The sequence below is a fragment of the Ursus arctos genome, unplaced genomic scaffold, assembly GCF_023065955.2.
Source record: "Ursus arctos isolate Adak ecotype North America unplaced genomic scaffold, UrsArc2.0 scaffold_23, whole genome shotgun sequence".
Taxonomy (NCBI): Eukaryota; Metazoa; Chordata; class Mammalia; order Carnivora; family Ursidae; genus Ursus; species Ursus arctos.
The window spans coordinates 18,254,492-18,260,491 of record NW_026622908.1 but is presented as its reverse complement, the minus strand read 5'-3'; the positions used below and the strand labels follow the sequence as shown (position 1 = coordinate 18,260,491).

The window sequence follows — 6,000 nt, the reverse complement described above, 5'->3', positions numbered from 1 at the left end:
TTTCCTTTCTGGTAAATTGAGGGATATTCTCTTTGTTCCCAGGGATTGAAAATTGTCTGATAGTTTTTATTTTGTGTTGTGTTGTTTGTGTGTTTTGGTCAGGACTGGGGTGATTCTTCCTCCACATAGTCTCTCTCTTTTATTCCTTCCTCTCCCTTTTCTCCCCACCTCCTGCATCTTTAGTTTAGAAGTGTGGTGTAAGAAATATATTTGGTCTGCAGCCCCTGGGTGGCTCAGTTGGTTAAGCATCTCCCTTTGGCTCAGGTCAGTGATCCCAGTGTCCTGGGATGGAGTCCCACATCAGGCTCCGCTCTGTGGGGAGTCTGCTTCTCCCTCTCCCTCTACCTCTCCCCCTGCTTGTGCTCGCATGTGCGCGCTCTCTCTGACAAATAAATAAATAAAATCGAAAGAAAGAAAGAAAGAAAGAAAGAAAGAAAGAAAGAAAGAAAGAAAAGAAAAGAAAAGAAGAAAGAAAAACATTGATAGATATCTGGTCTTTTTCCCAGTTTCTGGTACAAAGCTCTTCAAACACTTGGAAATTCCTGAGTGATAGGAGTGTCATTTGTCATTAATAAAGAGCCTCTTTTAGGCACATCTGAGCTTTAATGAAGTGACTTAGGATGGTGCCCCTAGTCAGTATCAGGATGGATTGGTCACCAGGAAGACCAAGTAACTAGAGGGTTGGAACTCTCAGCCCCACCAACCGACCTCTGGGGCAGAGGGTTGAGGAAGGCTGCAGATTAAACTGTATAAACTGTATAAAACCTTTGAACCTTTATGCAGATAAACTGTATAAAACCTTTGAACAATAATATTTGATGAGCTTCTAGGTTGGTGAACTCATCTTATACTGGGGGTGTGGTACAACCCCGTTCCATGGGGACAGAAATTCTTGCTCTAGGGACTCTTCTGGATTTTACCCTATGTGCTTCTCCATCTGGTTGTTCATCTGTATCCTTTATAATATCCTTTATAAGAAGCTGGTAAATATAAGCAAATGTTTCTCTGAGTTCTGTGAGCAGCTTTACAAATAATTGAATCCAAGGAGGGAGTTGTGGGAATCTCTGATTTATAGCCAGGGGGTCAGAAGCACAGGTGACAATTTTGACTTGTGATTGGAGTCTTAAATGGAGGGGCGCAGTCTTCTAGGAGCGAGTCCTTAACCTGTGGGATCTGATACTATCTCCAGATAGATAGTGTCAAAATTGAGTTACATTGTAGGATAACCAGTCAGTGTTTCCTGAGAATTGGAGAATTGCTTGGTGGTGTTAGATAAAATGATCATTGGAAGAAGCTTTCCTTACATGTGTGTTGGTCTGTGGCTTCCTGCTTAGTTTTAAGAGGGAACTAAAAAGCTAATTGAAAATATGAAAATGTGAGTATGGCAGTTTGCACTGACTAGGCCTTTTGAATGGGAAAACTCTGACGTTTATATCCTCCAGGGCTGGTGAGATCCTGTAGAAAAGAGTCTTCAGTCCCCTTCCCGGAGGGTGAAGGCCGGCTGATGGCATCATGTGAGCCCAGTAGGGTAGAGATCTCCTCTATTTTTAATTAAGTGTCCCTTGAGGTCAGCTGTTTTCAGTGACTTCAGTCCAGAAGGGAGGTGCCTCTAAGTTACTTTTTTTTTTTTTTTTAATTTCTATCTTCCATTCTTTCAAGATAAGACCTCAAGTATTTATTGGAGTGGAGCATTGCTAGTTTCCTGATTATTCACAGTGGGTTGGGGATTTGAGACCTACAAGACTTTCAGATAATTTCCTTTTTTCTTTCTTCTTTATTTCTTGAGAGAGAGAGAGAGAAAAAAAAAAAGAGCATGCATGGGGGAGGGGCAGAGGGAGAGGGAGAGAGAGAATATCTATGCCCAAGTGCAGAGCTGGAAGTGGGTCAGGCTCGATCACACAACCCTGAAATCATGACCTGAGCTGAAATCAAGAGTCTGAGGCTTAACTGATTGAGCCACCCAGGTACCCTAATAATTTACATTTTTAAAGCTCTATTCCTTTACCCACATTTTCAGAAATATCTGATACTGACAATTTCTGAGTCTTTTGCCACCAGCTGAGGATTCAGTTTTCTTAAGCCTGCTAAGTCATTTCTTTCTTTTCCTTTTGCTTTATATTCTTCCACAATTTCTTTTTGTTTCATCTCATGTTATTCATGTTTTTGTGGACCTGTGCTTTTAAAAAAGAAATCCCTTTACTATTTTAGTGGATTTTTGATAGGTAGTAGAAGTTGTTATGTATATTCAGTCTTCCAACTTTACCCAGAAGTCCAGAAAATGTCAGGAAACTCTGGAGTCTGTCGTGATGTTGTGCTTCTGATTTTATTTATTAAAACTAATTTCCCTTGTGGCATCCTTTATGAAGATGAAGAACAACTAGTCAAAATACTCTTGTTGAATGAACTGGAACAGCCATGTTTTGTTTTTGTCATCATTGTTTTTGTTTATTTGTTTGGTTTTGTCTTTGTTACCAACTAGCTTTGTAATTTGAGTCAAATTCCTTAAATTCTGCTTCTTGGTCTGTGTCTCTATAAAACAGAAATAAGACCCTGCACTCACAGGTTATTATGAAGATAACATCAGATAACCTGGTAGTGTTTTGTGAAAGGGTTTTAATGTGTTCCATAAATGCAAACTAATCTATATGTGAAAGTATCTTTGTGTTTTTCATAGTATAAACAATGCCAATTCATAAACCTTTCTCCCCCCACGGATTCTTTGTTTGTTTGTTTGTTTTTATTGTCTGATTATTTTTGTTGCTTTTCCCTGAAACTTCTCTCCCTTTTCCAAGAGCACCCAATTGCTGTACCCTATGCCAAGAGGAGGAAATGATTATACTCCACTCTTTTATGTCAAACTTCTGCCAACACCTCCTATGGCATTTCTCCACTAAGACAGAAACAATGAGAGAATAAATTCATCTTCAGTTCATTATGTCATCTCTGTTTCTCTTGCCTTTGGGGATTCCATCTGGTTACCCTAGGTGAGAGAATTTTTCCTTGTGCCATCACCAAAGTTACAAACTAAATGACAGTATCTGTCAGCAACTTATTCCAACTGGCAAACTGTGGAATATACTGCTCCAGTAGCTGAAGAAAAAGTTCTGACAAAAAAGGGCCTGGATTCAGTGACCTAAGCCAAAAATAGTTACAGGCAGGAAAAAAAAAAATCAATCATTTGTGATTCCCTGCTGGCAGCAAAGAACTCCAAAATAGCTGCTCTTCTCCTGAACTTTCTCTGAAAGATTAATTGTCTCATGATTGTATAGCATCAGTTCCTGAAATTCATGTGCTAGAGATACAATTCTTGTACACCTTTTGTAAGAAGTTCCTTTTGAGGCTGTTGATGGTTGGAAGCTCTACTTTTTGCAGTATAAAAAGAAAATGAGATGGCTTTTGACATCTGGACTTGAAGGAGATGTTGGGACCAGCTGAGCCCTCTAACTTTAAACAACCAGAAAACTGGAAAAAATACATGGAATAACATTTTTTAAAGATTTTTTATTTTATTTATTTGAGAGAGAGAGAGAGAGATAAAGTGAGCATGAGCAGGGAGGAGAGAGAGAAGTAGGCTCCCCACTGAGCAGGGAGCCCCATGTGGGGCTCAATCCCAGGACCCTGGGATCATGATCTGAGCTGAAGGCAGACGCTTAACCCACTGAGCCGCTTAGGCAACCCTGGAATAACAATTTTTAAAAACACCAGATAATAGGCATCCCAGAACTCTGATCCCTGAGAAGGGAAACAAATAAGGTGCATACTAATAGCTGGAATTTGCAGGACAGAGTATAGGAAAAGAGAAAGCTATGCAGAGAAAACCTTCCAGAAATCTGCATATGAGTCCCTTGGGTCTGATGCTGAATACAAATCCAGAGATTTATAGGTAGAAACCAGTGAGGCCAGGAAAAGATAATTGTGTAGTTATTAGCTGAGAATTCCCATAGCTCGCACAGGGCTGGAAGATGTTAAAATTCTGACCAGCTAGAATACAGAGTCCTCATTTAAAACCTAGGACATTTCCATAGAAACCCCAGAAAGGTCATAGTTTAGAAGTATGGCAAAACTAGCCCTAACATAAGCTAGACTTTTCATAACAAAGCTGAAAAAGAAGCTTTGAAAGGATCAATGTTATTATGAGCAAATTAGCTGCCTGGCAGAACAATGTCCAACACCATTTAAAGCTGAAACAAATTTAGCATTCAAGAATGTAAAATTAACAATGACCGGCATCCAATAAAAGATACTAAAGCAGTAAAGAACTTTAAAACAACTATTATTAATATGCTTAAAGATATAAAGGAAACATGAAAATAATAAGAGAATCATAAACTATAAAAAAGAACCAAATGGAACTTCTGAAGCAGAATAATACCTAATACATTTACTAGATGAGATTAATAGCAGATTAGATACTATAAAATAAAAACATCAGTGAACTTTAGTATATATAAAATAGAGTCTATCCAACTGAAACTCAGAGAAAAAAGGCTGAAAAAAATCAACAGTCTCAGTAACCTGAGGAAAATATCAATTTATTTGGAGTCCCAGGAAAGGAGATTAGAGGGCAGGAAAATACAGGGAGAAATAGTGGCTGGAAAGTACTCAAACTTGACGAAAATTATAAAGACCCAGTGCCAAGAAGTTCAGTGAACTCCAAGTAGGTTACGCTCAAAACCATATGGAAGTTGTCCACCGAGAAAGAATTTACTGAAAATTTAAGCAAACAGGCATTTATTTGGGCAATTAGAGTAGCAATTCGGGAGACACAGATTCAGGTAGAAATCTGATGATGCTCTGAGGAAGACAATGAGGGGGCAGAGTTATAAAGACAGAAGTTCATAAGTGCAGTTCTTTTTTAGGTCCTTTATGCAAAACAGGGATTGAAACTAGGTTAACTGGGATTGGCTGGGTTAATGCAAATGAGGGATTAAATTTGTTAAACTGCATTGGCTTCTTCGGAAGTGAAGAAGGCCAATGATTCAGTTGTCATGGTGAGGAGGAAGTAAGTCCAGGCTGAGGATTTGGGGCTGGCAAAAAGGTCACATTTCCTCCTATGAGAACATGCATAAATTGTGGCCTCCCAACTCTGTTTCAAAAGAGACTCTCCTAGCTAGGCTTGCTTGCTCCATTTTGAAATCTCCTTTTCAAGGTACATCATAATCAAATTGCTAAAATTAAAGGTTCACTTAGGTAGGGAAAGACTTTCACCTGTCAGCTCAGTTTGAAGTACTGGGTATGTCATCCGGTAGAGTCCATGGATGGGTGGGGCTTGCTGTTAGGGTCTCTACTTAAGTGAGGCCACCGCCTGTGTCCTGAGGTGGGGGAGGGCTGAGTTGCTGGCTGGGCTCTATAGTTGGTTGAGCTGCTGGCTGGGCTCCACATTCAAGCCAATCACGGGGTGGGCTCCCTATTTGGGCAGGTGTGTAGGCTGAACTCCGTGGCTGAATGTAGCTTTATGGACTCAATTGCCCATGTTCTGTGGCCGTGCTTCCTGAATGGATGGAACTGAAGGCTATGCTCAACAGTTAGGCAGGCATACATATTTGCTTTCCTGCCTGGGCAGGTTGGTAGAATAGGTTCCACAGCTGCTACAGCCTGTTAACTGGGTATCCAAATCAGGTAGAACTGCCTGTCAACCTAAAGAGGTAAACTGAGGCAAGCTTGAATTACCAGAAATTGAGTTCATTTGGGAATAGCAAGGAGTTGTAATTCAGGAAATGCAAACAATCGCAAGCTATAGGTGGGTTCATTGAAGGTTTGGGGTGTGCTGTGTTCATGGACAAAGAGTGCAAAAAGGGGGAAGTCCAGCCAGAGTCCAAGCAATAAGTTCATTGGCTTGAGGATGGGGAGAGATTCTTGATGGATGTTCATTGGTCAGGATACAAGCTCCAGTTTTTTGCAAGTCAGGGTCAGACATTTAGGGAAAATTGGTCTCTCAGTTCTAAAGTTTCCTTTTCCTGGGAGTGCATGCATGAGATGCTCTATTCCATATACTTTGGT

General features: G+C 40.2%; 1 long non-coding RNA gene across 1 annotated transcript in view; it reads left to right on the top strand.

Moving 5' to 3' along the window:
* The first annotated feature begins 1,872 nt into the window (after positions 1-1,872).
* LOC130544666 (uncharacterized) overlaps positions 1,873-6,000 on the top strand; it is an 805,127-nt gene continuing 800,999 nt past the window's right edge. The window contains exon 1 of the long non-coding RNA XR_008961119.1: positions 1,873-1,964. This is a non-coding gene — a long non-coding RNA (uncharacterized LOC130544666). The remainder of the gene's footprint in view (positions 1,965-6,000) is intronic.